Raw genomic sequence first — 14240 nt, forward strand, 5'->3', positions numbered from 1 at the left:
GGCGGACGCGGCCGTTATGCCTCCCCCCTTCCCCTGATGGGAGTCGCGCGCGCTCGGCCCAAACGCTGGACTTCCAGGGGCGGCTGCTGTCTCAGGAGCAAGCCCATGTGTGGTCACAGTCAGGGTCTACCCAGGACAAACAGAACTCACTCTCCGTGTTTCCACAAGGGGAATTTAATGGGAGAAAAAAGGAAGTCGGGCACAGAGATGGAGCACGTGGAATGAGGCCCCTACGCAGAGAGAAGCAGGGAGCAGGTGTTGCTGGGACCCCAGGCAGAAGGAAGCCCAAGGGGGCCAGTGCTGGAACTTTTCCTGAGACAGACAGGGTGGGGGGCGGGGCTACCCTCTCACTGTCCAATCACCTTCCAGAGCCGGGGAAGGAGCAGGAAGGAGTCTTCCCGAGACCCCGATGGTGACAAGTAGAGCAGGTGGATCCTACTGGTAACCTGGTAACGGCATGGCTGCCAAAGAGGAGAGACACCCCTACAGCAGACAGCATGGTTTTGAAGTGTCCCCCAAAATGACAGAAATAACTGTGTTCCTAGTTAACAATGCAACATTTTGACAAACATAAAGGCTCGAGTAACCTACTTAACTTTGTTTTAATAAATGTATCCACAAAATCATATACACTAAACTAAAAGTGCCCATAGTTTTCAAATATTTATGAATGTGAAGCAAATTAAGCATTAGGCCATGAAAAAATTAAATGCCAAACAGTAGAAATCAAGTCGATCACATTCACTTTATGATCTGTGATCACTATGTACCAAAGACAGAGAGGAAATTCACAAAATCAAAATGGAAACATAGTCATTGAGAGTTAAATGCCAGTGACCACAGAACCTGCATTATGCAGAGAACATTTACAACCTCAAATGCGCTTTTGCTAGAAAACAGGAAACACTGAAAATAACACTGTTAGTCATTCACCCCTGAATTTCTTTCACAGAAAAAGAACTAAAAATAATTAGTTATAGAGAAGAATGGAATTATGAAAGATGGTGATATAAAGTAATGGGAAATTTGAAAAACGGTGTTTATCAAAAGCTAGTCTTGAAACCAATAAAATGAACACTAATTACTTCTGATTGCAGACTGTGAGAGAGGGTAGGTAGAATAAACATTAGAATGGCAAAAAGAAGCCAGAACTAAAAATGCAAAGGAGATTTTTAAAAGGAAAAGAAGCTTTATTAGAAAACTTAAAAAGTGTATCTTTTCTAGAAAAGCATATGTCACAAAAACTGCCTCAGGTTGGAAAACTTGAGACTAATTCTCATCAAATTGAAAACATAATTTTCAATTTTTACAAATTTCCTTGAAAACTTGAAAATTCATTTTCCTATCAAGCCTAACAAATCTTTATGGAAGAAATATTTCTGTGCCATCTAAAGTGTTCCCAACACGCTGCCTTAGCGTGCCCACACCACGACGAATGTCGTCCTCCACAACACATGCCGGCACCCGGCTTATAGCTCGGAGGCCCCGCCCACTGTCCCCGAGGCGGGAGGCTGGGTCCTGGCGAGGACCTGGGTCTGGCTTCCGACCTGGGTCCGGCCTGCGGACACAGCCTTCCTGCTCGGTCCACCCATGACCTGCCTTGGTGCACGTGCACGCAGGGGACCCTGCCAAGCCCCCCGGCGTCTCTTCCATAAGGACACCAAGTCCCCTGTGATCAGTCCCCGCCCCACCCCCAGCCCCAGCCCCCCACCCTCCCCACCCCCACACCCAGACCCCACCTCCCCACCCTCACCCCCAGCCCCCCAACCCCCACACCCCCACGAGCTCCTTTAAGTTCTTCCTTAGGGGCTCCGACTGCAAACGTGGCCACGCCGTGGGCTAAGGCTGCAACCACACACTCTTCGACATACACAATGTATCCACGAGGCGTTTAGAGGAGGGGCAGATTTTCCCAACTCATCCCATAAAGATATCTGAGACATTAGACATCTAATCAGATCCAAACCACCCAATTACATAGTAGCAAATCAACTCCAGTGTTACAATAAAAGATTAAGCAAAGTTTATTTTAGGATTGCTAAACATTAAGAAATTTACAACTCTAGACTGTGCAAAAATTGTATTTTGCATTTCTCCAAAAGAGAAAGTTTCTTAATCTTTGGACGACAGCAGATACAGGATTATAGATAAACCAGGGCGGTGGGGGTCGAGCGCAGGGACCACCCTGCATCGCTTGAGCCTTGGCGCATGCGCAGCTGCCGGCGGTGGGCGTCATAGAGCGGCGGCCGCGCCAGGAGCATCTGTCCTCTCGGGGGACCCGTGTCCTTCCCGCTGACTCCACTCCCGAGCGAGTGCCTGGACCCGCTCCAGCACATGGCTGCTCTGTTCCCCTTAAACGCTTAAAGGGCACACTTCATCCCCTATCGCGATAAATTTAGCAGGTGGCACATTAGTTATTAAGCAAGAATCTGTCATTTCTAATAAAAGAAGGTAAAGGCCAGTCAATTGCAGACTAAATGACTTAGCAACAACTCGCTTGACATGGAATTTGAGATTTCTCAGTTAAAATGGAATTTAGTATTCTGTAGGAAGTGTCATTCTCAAGGTGACTGGAATATTCTCTATCGAAAATTTTTTTCTATTAATGATCAAAGGCCTTCATTTATTCTTTATCCCTGCAGGCCAAACAGTGATCTCGCATTAATCATCTTCACCCTGGATTCCTTTGGCACATTCTGTACGACAAAACCAAGTTTTGTTTTTTTCACCATTAAATGCTGCCTGTTTATTTTTTCATTTGGACATGTCATTAAACTTTAAAAACAATGTTTTTCCATGACAAATCTTATCTAAATCTACTCAGAGCTTTTTGTTCACACCAAATATTATTTTTCTGAAGAGTGAGCAATAACTCTACTAATAACATTTTTTTCTTTACTTCCTTTTCATCTGAAATAAAACAGCATCAAACACTAGAGAAATAGAATGGAAGAATTAGTTTTTCAACTAGTTCCCCCTAAAAGTCACAAAAGAATTTGACAGGTTTATTTGCAAATTTTAAAAATAAAATCAGCACTTGGAAGACAGCACTATAAATAACGAACGTTTATGAAGTGAGCGCTGCATGCCGGCCATCACGTTACACGTCAGGTCATTTCATCCTCAGAGCGCCCCTTGGAGTTTGGGTGGGTTGATGCCCTTTTCGCCTCCATAAATCTATAAAAGTGTAGATGACATGCGGAGTGGTATGGGCTTTGTCTAAGTTTTCAGATTTAGAAAGCGAAGGGCCTGTGACTCGGAGGTGGGCCGTGTGAATCCTCAGCTGAAGCCCGCAGCTCGAGTCCACACGCTGAACTCACCCTGACTCGAGGGGTGCTTCCTTCTCGTCCCCGCCCGCTGCACCCACGGAACCAGGGGCCTCGGAGGCGGTCAAGGCCGGCCTAGCAGACAGCACAGGAATTCATCTGTCGTCTTTTAAAAAGATGCCTGATAACGAACTTCAGAGGTTTGATCCCTTAAGTCTGTAAGGCCAGACGCCTTTTCCAGAGATGGAAACGAGCTGTGAATCTGTCGCCTGTAGGAAGCAAATGCGCCTGTAAAGCCGGCTTATTACAGGGTGTGAAACCCCAGCCCCCCGGGCGGCGGCAAGGAGAGACGCGGAGGCCATGTGCGCAGACAAACGCTGTGTGGACAGCGATGCTTTGCGTGCATCCGCGTGCCACAGATCCAAACTGATTAGCTAGAGCCTATCGATAAAGTGAACTGAACAAATCAGTCCGTCACGAGAAGAGCTGATGATGCCAGCGTCGATGAGGGCACAGCCCATTACGGGAGTTAATAAAAGCTCGCACGTCACGGCAGATCAGTCGGGAATGGGACCGCGTCTTTGCTAACGGCCTTTCTGGACACTGGTGTCATTTGCTAAAGCGTACCAAAAACATAGACCATTCAGTGAGGGCTAACGAGACATCAACTGTCATTAAGACGCAACTAGACTGATTAGTAAATAAGTCATTGTCAACATTATAATGATTTAAACCATCAAAACAAAATATATGCTTGGTAAAAAATTATTCTACGATCATGCCTGACTGAATTAAAAAATGTCGGAAAATGTGCACAAATTCATTCACTGTCCTGGAGTCACAGAGTTTGCATGGAGGTCTCGAATTTAGGAGAAAGATGCAGGAAAAACTCAAATAGCACCCGAGGCCCTGGGTGGCTGCAGTTCTAAAGAGATTTGGGGAGAGGACGTTTTCGAGTTAAGGTCGATATGAATTTATACCCAGCCAGAAAACGCAGATTGAGGAGGGATGTAAAGCCACACCGTTGGGACACGAGAGAGCTTGATCCGGCGGGAGACGGCAAGCTGGCCTTCTCCGAGGCCATGTCGGCGACAGGATGTCCTGGGACACAGAGCTGCATCTGATCTGTCCGTAATGAAGAGCGAATGACAGCTCACGCGCAGCGATGTCTGCATCAGTGCTCTGACACTTTTAAAGGCATGCACTAAAAAAAAAGACACGCTGACTCTGGTTTCTGCAAGCTACAACAGCCACCCTTTCTATTGCAACTTACTTTGCACGAATAAAGGTTTCTTAAATTTAGAAATTTTCACTCTTTTGAAATGTTCTGAAAAGCCACTGATCGATGTTAATTCAGAGGACATAGTGGGTAATCAAGGATGTGATTCTCCCAGTGTCTGGGAAGGCACCGTGGACCCCAGCAGGTCCGGAGGCTTGGTCTGGTCTCAGAAGTAAAGATAAATGTTACTTGTTCTGAGGTTGTTTATTTGGGAGGAGAGAACTTGGACAAAGTTTAAAGTAAACTATTTGAAAGAACTCTTCTAACAGCATTACTAACACAGGCTGAGTTAAAGAAAAATCTCACACACTGCCCAAATTAAGCCAAAAAAAATGATTCAGCAAGTTTGATGCCAAGAGTATAAATGGCTTTACATAATTTGATGAAATTTAAATACAGCGAAAGGGTAAAGCTTTGTTACTGAGATGCCTTTTCCAACATTTTGAGCTGCTAAGTGAGAAAAAATAATCCACAATGACCTTGCTTAGGTATCAGTCTTAATAGGATTTTCCCATTAAACTGCTGGGCGACTGTCCTTTATTTGCATTGGGAAGTATGTGGCATGTTAATACTTTCCTCAATGACTATAAAGAAAAAGTATGTATTAAACAATTACTGGTTCTCCCTAATTTGAATATCATAGTCTCATCTCATCTCCCTCATTCCATTTCTCGGTTTATGCCTGTGTTGAGAGAGTGAGGTAACCAACGATTTGTACTCTTAAAATAATACAAGTAGAAAAACCACACGACATAAATTTCCCCCATAAACACTCTGCGGATTAGTGCAGGGGACTCTGGCAGAGGAAAGAGATTTTCCTTTTTGCGTCATGTAAAAATGTTATGTTAAAACATTTATTTAACATTTAATTTAAAAACTACCTTGTGTTCGTTACTTAAAGAATAAAATACAGATGTGCAAAGGGAATAAAAGCAGGGAAGGAAGAGGAAGTCACCCGTCATCCACCAGCCCAGAGGAAACCACTTCCTCAATGACTAGATAGATAGACAGATAGATAGATAGATAGATAGATAGATAGATAGACAGACAGACAGACAGACAGACAGACAGACCGCCCACACTATGCAGTGATCTGTCTTTCTATTGAACAGTAGACTGCGAACATCTCGCCAGGGCGGAAAGCGCCCCCCACCGCCGGACTAACGGGCACACTGAGCGCGTGTGCCGCGACCTCCTAAGCACACAGCCACTGCTGATGCTGAGATCACGCCCATCCGGCTCTATCCTCAAAATGCGACGCTTTCTTTGTAGCTGCCTCGTCATGTGAACACCCTCAATGATTTCCTTAAGATAATTTCCGAAGAACAAGGGGTAGAAGCTTTGGATAATAACAAATTGCTTTCGGAAAGTTCGTGCAAACTTACACGGTTGCCCAGAGCACATGAGGTCCCCATATCCATATTGCCATTATTAGTAGTATTCTCAACGTTCACCAGGTTGTGAGTGAATATATCTCTTACAGTTAGTTTTCTTTTCTCAAAGGTGAGCCTGAACGACTGTCTACATTAGCCATTTGCATTCAATACAATCGTGCGGCGTAAGTTCGCTCAACAGCACTAATCACCAGGGAAATGCAAGTCAAAGCCACAATGAGATCTCCCTCCTATCTGTTAGAATGGTATCATGAATAAATCAACAAAGAGCCAAGGACGTGGAGAAAAGGGAACCATCACGCAGTACTGATGGAACTGAAAATGCGTGCAGCCACTCTGGAAAACAGCGTGGAGGTTCCGCAAAACGTTAAAAATAGCGCCAGTGATGCCACTTCTGGGCATTTATCTGAAGAAAACAAAAACGCTCATTTGAAAAAATATATGCACCCCTATGTTTACTGCAGCATCACTTGTAACAGCAAAGATACAAAAGCAACCTAGACGTCCATCGCCAGACGATGGATGAAAACCAAGATACAATGGAATATTACCCACGATAAGAACAGAATGGCATCTTGCCACTTTCAACAACATGGGTGGACCCAGGGGGTATGGTGCTGAGCGGAGTAAGTCAGAGAAAGACAAATACGATATGATCTCCCTTAATTCTAGAATCCAAATAAAAAAAATAAATAAGTAAACGAAACAGAAACAGGCTCATAGATATAGAGAATAAGCTGATGGTTGCCAAAGGGTGGGGAAATGAGAAAAATAAGTTAATTCTTTTAAAAAAGAATTCCACAGGGTGTATCTGGGTGACTGTTCTCTAACAGTAGGTAAAATGTCTGTAACACGTGGAGCATCTGTTTGCCAACAACGAATAAAAGGATAAAAAGCCTACGCTTTTATTAGGTAACGAAAGACGGTAAAATATAAGTATTTAATTTTAGCAACAGACATATAGACATTTTCTACACACGTATAGCAGGTCAAGGTACTTGGTTTCAAAGAAGAAGAATAAATGAACGGATGAGCGAAATATGATTATTCTTCCTCTAGACAGATTTACAAATTGAAAACCAGCGCATGGTGGCCGGGGAACAGACACCTGCTAGACGGGGTGCTGGGAGACCGGGCCGTCCCGAGGCTGGGGCCGCCCCAGGCGCGTCCACTGGCACCTGCAGAAGCTTAATGGTTCTTAGCGCTACCTTTCGGGATTCGTAACCGATGGACGAAAAGCAGCAGACTGAGATCGAAAGATCACACCAGGCACACGATGGAGAACTTAAGAAGCGTGCAGCACGCCAGCCATGACAACCCGCCCTTGTCACAGGGAGTGGCCTGGAGGACAGAGGGCCAGCTGAGGCAGGCCTCGCACCACCGGCGACTGGGAAGACAGCGTCGAAGGGAAACCGAGCCCCCTCGTGAACCGGGGTGCCAGGGACAACCCAGCTCACCTTCGCCTTTGGGAAGGAGAAGGGATGGAGGAAGAGCAGAGCCAAGGGAGGGCGTCAGGGAACTGGAAAGCCTAGAACGGTCTAAATGAACGGTCTCGAAAATAAGGAGGGGTGAGAGCCGACCATAATGGTTTCTATACAGTTTAATTAGTTAGTAAGGACTTTGTCCAACAGGACGCTTTATGCATCTAGAACACACTCTCCCGGGGGAAATAAACGCAGTCCTTCCTGAGGACTGCAGAGCAGCTGCCTGTCATCTCTGCATTAAGTGAAGCTCTAAGAGCCAAAATGTAAGGTAAAATGACAAATCAAAATAAATATGTGCCTTGGAAGACAATTCTGGGACACTGTCCCACAGGACAACTATGAAAAGGTGCAGGTTCGCCTTGTGTTTCTCTCTGTTTCTGTGTTTGCCTCTGTTGACGTGAGCAGCCCGAGGAACCGGGAGGGTTCCTGAGCGTCGCTGGGTCCCCCGGGGCATCCGGAAGGAAAGTTCCACATCATGGGAAGCTTTAGAAACGTTAAGCTACCAAAGGCCTGGAAATCTACAGGTTTCTAAAAAGAACAACGGATTAAATCTCGTAATACTGAATTGTAAAGTGCTTCCGTGTCCATGACCTGTCAGTGGGGCATTTCACCGCCACTTCTGAGTCTGAGGAACTGAGGCACAGCATCGCCAGGCGACTCCGCAGAGCCTGGGAATTTAGACTCACGTATTCGACTCCCTCAGTGCAATTTTATTTTCATTGTATCTCAGCCAATTCACATTCACGGTGAAATGCATCGTGTAACGAGCTGCACCCTCTTTCCTTCCGCCCTCAGCCATCTTAGAAGTCTTACCGACGTGCTTGTGAATATCCCAATTTTTTTCTGACTGCTTAAAAAGCAATAATTTACTTTTATCTAACCCCAACTATTTGGAGGCAAAGAACTGGAATTTGACCGTCAGGAATTTTCTAAGACGACAAGTGTAAAGCGCCAAGTGCCACTTTTTTCTTTCTTTCTTTTTTTTTTTTTTTTTTTGGCATCTTCCTCAGGAGTAGAGGTGACATTACTGTAACTGCTGACTATATTAGGTGACTAACGGAAGAAATAAGAAATCAATTCTGAAAATAAGATTTACCTTATTGATGAATTCCAAAAATGAGAACATCGTCTCGTGTGATCAGTGCTAGCTGGGCACGATGTGTCATTCCGTGAATAACGTAAATTGCATCTGATTGGACTAAAATGAAACTCCTATCACCCAGCACTCCGGCAGAGCGTAAGCACAGCCAGATTTTTAAAAGGAGAGATTCTGTTTCTGCTTTAACAGAAAGAAAAAAAAATCAATTTCCACTTTTATAGCCATCTCCTGGGGCTTTCATAAGAATGTAATAATTACTACATAAGAATGAGTCTGAGCCAAATGATTTGTAACTAATTAAGACATTTTGAAGAGATGATGAATAAAGGGAACTCTCGGGAGGATCTCAAGCACGTTGGGGAAAGAGCAGTTCGGTCTCAGGATCCCGAGACGGAGATGCTCCTAAGAGGCCCCTGGGAAACCCTCCGTGCGCACGGAAGGAAAACAGAGACGCAGCAGCACTCCGAGCAGAAGTCCCAGCCGGAGAACAAAGTGGGCAGGCTCTGGACGGCAGCGACCGCGGCTACGGCTGTCCGCGAGGCCGCCCGGGGAGAGGGTCGAAGCGGCAGCAAGCGCAGCCCGGATCTGAATCCGGGGCGACACCGACGCTTACAAGGCGGACGGCAGGGGGGCAGGCCGTGCGGAACGGGGGCCGGCCGCAGACGGAGGGGAGGACGCGACAGAGGACAGGCTCGGGAGAGCCGGGGCGCCGCCCGTGCCGGAGGTCGGGTCAGCGGCGAGTGCAGCTGCCCTGGCCCCGGCAGCACGGGGCGACGGGCCCCCGGAGCACCGGTGAGCGGTGGCCGAGCCGGGAGAGATGACGGCACTGGAGAGCGAGTGGGAAGCGGAGGCAGCGAGCTGGTGATACAGCTGCTGACAGATGCAGTGCCCAGATCCATCGCCGCCTCTGATGTGATGCCAGTACTGTCACCCTGCGGCATCCAGACCGAGCTCTCTCCGTCTCATCCTCTCTGGAACACTGGAGAGACGGAACCATGCTTCAGTACTGATGGGACGAGCGAGTGGGAGCGAAAAGCCGAGACCGCAGACCGAAGGTGACCGCGGGGCAGGCCGTGAGAGCAGGAATGAGCAGTTGCCAGAGGACACACTGACTTTCACTACGTGCCACTGGAGGGGGGGCGGGCACCGAGCACTCCCATGCGTCCGTAGACGCAGGAAAGTTGATGGAGCGCCTCTCTTATCACTTGTTTTCGTGGTTAAGCAGCAAGAGCAGCCATTTGCTGAGATGCAGACGAAGCAGGAAGGGTGGAGGCTGGAACTGGATTTGTAACAGCTGAAATGAGTATTTCAGAGACGGGGCGGGCAGGCCCCCCAGCGGGGACAGGAGACCAGTGAGTTCAGTGGCTGTGCGTTACGGAGCTGAGCTGCCAGCTTGCCAGGCGGCGTAAACATGAACCCACTGTTCCCCGTGTGAAGGGTTTTGATTACGCAGGAGTGGACGAGTTAGCAAGAATTCATGACCCGGTGTTCAAGAAGGAATTTTGGGATTTCACGAAGTTGGCCCCAGAAAACCACAGGACACCTGACAAATTGAAACAGGTTCGGTTCAAAGCATCCACCTAGCACCAAACATAGTTATTACTGATAAAATAACATAAATGAAAACAAAGGTCTGCATTCGAGTAGCAGAAAAATGCAGCAACAAAAGAAAATATTATACCCCAGGGGACTAAATTCAAATTACAGCGCAAAGGAAGCACTCTTATTAAACAGACAGACGAGACGGGAACAGAGAGGTTTACGTGCACAGCTGAACGTGCAGACACACTGTGTGCCTCCACGTCACACTAAGTGGCCTCCTCCAACCACACGGTCACGCCCAGCAGACCTGTGAGAGCCGTGGCTGAGCAGGCGTGGGGGGCTGGAGTGAGAATTCTGCTAAGAAAATACGCCGCCTTCTCCTCTGCCTCCCCCCCCCCCGGATTGTTCTGAATATAATTTTGGACACCATATCGTTTCATCCTTAAATATTCCAGGTGCATCTCCGAAAGATAAGGACTCAAAAGTAACTGTATTATTATTATCCTCCTAAAATTATTATTCACTAACTCATACTATCCTCAAATATCCATTCACTCTTCACATTTTTCCAAGTGCAAAAAAATTATCTGTTTAGTTCGAGATCCAAATAACGTCTATTGTTCGATATATTTACTTTCGATCTGTAGTATTGCTCTCCTCTTCTGTTTTATTTTGTTTTTGCTCACAACGTCTTGTTGGACAAATCAGAGTGTTCGTTCCACAGCATGGTCCCCGGCGCGGTCCCGGCCCATCGGGTGGCTGGTTTAATTTCACCGGTCCCCCGCTCTCTGCGCTTCCCGCGTCCTGGCGGAGGACAGAGACTCGGCCGTGACCTTCTGGCGCCGCCGCCGCACAGAGCGCACAGCGCACTCTCACCAGTGCCACGGTGTTCGAATGTTTTACCTTTCACGAGACTGGCGGCCACGTGATCTCTGTGCGGGGTCATTGCTTCATGAGGGGTTGTAAAAAAAAGTGACTTCTACTTGCGCCATTTCTTCTTCATTTGTCATGAAGAACAATTCCATTTCATAAAGTGAAACTCTTGCTTGTCCCGATGTGCAATTCACATAGGAAGAAAAAAAAAGCCACACGTACTTGATGTGCTTCGACCCGCTGTGGTCATATTCTTGTCGATGGCCAAGTCCGACCGACACGACGCGGTCGCTGCGCCCTGGCGGGCTCTCCTGGCTGCCCTGACCTCTGGTGTGACAAGCCGTCCGGGCGCGCCCTGTCCGCAGGCCTGAGGCCGGCCGTCCCCCGGGGGGCTCTTCCTCTGGACGTGAAGCGACGGGCAGAGATGGCCCCTGCGCGACTGGGGCTGACGGGCCGGCGCCCTCCGCTCCAGCTTGCTTGATGCTTCTCCAAACACCTTTGGCCGCACGCGATCTTCCTCCTTCCTTTTGCCCTTGACTGTGACCACAGGACAGTGCTTCCCAAAGTACATGGCACTTTCTCCGGCTGAGAACCAGCAACGCAGTCGGGCTGAGCCCCCCGGGGAGGCTCGGGGGAGATGCCGCAGGGTACCGAGGTGAAGTGCGGCTTGGCTGCGACGACAGGCGGTCTCCCCCTGGCGGGCTCGGCCGCAGTTACACCACGGCGTCTGGATACCACTGTCACTCTTTATAAAAGTCATGGCCACTCTACAGGAGGCCCTCGGCCCAGCCTCCCTCTGGGAAGCACGTCGGCGGCTCCGGCAGGAGCCCTGGGCCCCGCTGCTGAAGGGGCTGTGGAGCCGGCCCGCCTTCGCACGCGGCCCGTCGAGTCGAGGTGGTCCCCACGCACGACACAGGGCTACCCGGCGGCAGGGGAGAGCGAACTCGCACCGTCTGCAATGACGTGGGTGCACCTAGAGGGGACCGTGCCAAGGGAAATAAGTCAGGCTGAGAAAGAAATTCCACGTGATCGCACTTACATGCGGAATCTAAGAAACAAAACGCGTGAACAAGCAAAGCGGCCACAGACTCAGGCGCGGAGAGAACTAACGGGTGGCTGGTTGCAAGGTGGGGGGCGGCTAGGAGGCTGGCGAGGAGGGGGCGGGACGAGGACGCGTGAACTGGTGGCTGTGAAGTAGTCGCGGGGACGCAAAGCACAGCGCAGGCGGGGACTGGACCCGCCGGGGGGCCGCTGCATGTACTACCTGAGTGTCTAGCACTATGCTGTGCACCTGAAACTAATGTACGACAATACTGAACGTCAACGTACTTAAAAAGAGAAGAGAAAGAGAATCAGCCGAATCAAGAGTTTGAAAACCGCGAGAAGGGCCTGACCTGCTGTTCCTCGGCGAGATTTCACCCACAGCATCAACGCCACCCGGCCTTGACTGGCAGCCGGGCCCGGCCAGGATGATGATCCTGGGGATAAGAAATGCTTTCCTCTCTCTACAAGTTCGTCTATACTTAAGAAACACGACATACAGGTTCAGAGTAATCACAACCGCTTTTTAAAAACAGCAGGGATTTCCCCTTTGAACAAAGAAACACGAGGCTTCTTCACGTGAGGTGCCCTCAGCCTGTGATGCCCATTTGGTACATTATCCGGTAACAGAGGAATGCGCAAGTTTGCTTGAGAGATGTCTGTATAAAGCGGTTATTTAACACTTTAACATAAAGTTAAAGGCCTAAATTAGAAGACAGAGCCTCATCTTTTGAGCCCTGAAGCCACGGATGTCCTCTGTCTCGGAAGAAGCTGTTTCTCTAGCTGCCTCTGACGCAACGATCCCAGCCCGCTGGGCACGCCTGACTCGCTATTTCACTCGGCCTCTCGGTGACGTTCGACACGTCGAAGCCTTCGCCCTTCCTCGACGCTCCTTTAGGGCCAGCGAAGCCGATCTGAGTTTCCGTCTGTGTCTCCTTCCCGGCGTGTGTCTGCCACGCCTGCCCTCCGGACATCGGTGTTCGCCCAGGGCGCCTGCGCAGTCTTTCTCTTCGTCTTCATCTCGAGGACCACAGGTCATCTCTGACCCACCTGCTCTTCTTCCTCAGCCTCTGTATCGCTGCATGACCGCACTGAACCTGCTGCCCACGCGGGAAGTGGCGGTCGCCTGGACCCCTTCCTCTCGCTAAAAATCCCTTTAACACGGCCTCTCGTAGCGAGTCCCACCGACACCGACTGGAGTCACGCCTTCGTCGCCCGCGGCCGGCTTCGCGCATCGGCTACCTCGTCGGTTTCTCAGCCTCGTGGCGGGCCAACCTCCAGTCCGGTGCAGTCCCGTACAGTAGCCACTAGTCACGCATGGCCTTTGATATGCTAATTAATTAAAACTTCAGCCCCTGAGTCACGCTAGCCACGTTTCAAATGCTCGCTAGCCACACGGGGCAAGCGGCTACTGCACTGGACAGTACAAATTCAAACCGTTTTCATGAGCACAGCGCTCTGTGGCAAGCCACACCGGCTAACTAAACAAAACGCTGTCTGCCCTCGCCTAACACCCGGATCCCTCGGGCAGTCTCGCCCCCCGGGAAGTTCCCTCTGGCCCTCGGCGGGACGCCGGATGCCCCATGCCGGCACCTCTGCGACGTCCTGGGCTGCTCTTTCTCAAAGCGCTGACCGTGACACTCTCATTAAGGCCACGAGGATGTGGTGCGTGCTGCTAGGGACTGTATGGCAGTGAGTAGGGGCAACTCACACGTCCCGTGTGTCCACACTCTGGGTGCACAGCGCGTGCTTGCCGAGTAAGTAAATCCTGACTGATTCCAGGGGTCCAGGCCCATACATCAGCCGACACATTTTCTGACAGAATACATTTGGCAGTGCTGTCATAAACAGACTGTTCAATTGCAAAAAAACGAACAAAGAAACAAAAAAAACCACAAAACAAAACATATGTTTACCAGATAAAGATTGCTTTGCTTTCTTTCCATGAAAGAACAGATTGGGGAAGGGGGCATCATCATATAATTGACTATAATCTTCAGGGGAAACAGAGTCTATTTCTCTTTTGCTCCAATTTTTATCAACTTTTTACCCTGGAAAGTGCCAAAAATAGAGCAGGTCCTCAGGAAACCCCTGTGGAGTAAATGTTAAATGAACACAGGTATCGGTTAGTGTCCCGAGTTCTTTAGTCATAAATCAAAAACATTCTTGAAAAGGTCTTCTCTTAATGCATGTCAAATGTCTTAAAAGCTTTGTTTTTGAAACTAAATTAATTTTTAAATACTTAAAAGACACAAAAAACAT

Source organism: Rousettus aegyptiacus, unplaced genomic scaffold, assembly GCF_014176215.1.
Source record: "Rousettus aegyptiacus isolate mRouAeg1 unplaced genomic scaffold, mRouAeg1.p scaffold_m13_p_12, whole genome shotgun sequence".
In the NCBI taxonomy this organism is placed as follows: Eukaryota; Metazoa; Chordata; class Mammalia; order Chiroptera; family Pteropodidae; genus Rousettus; species Rousettus aegyptiacus.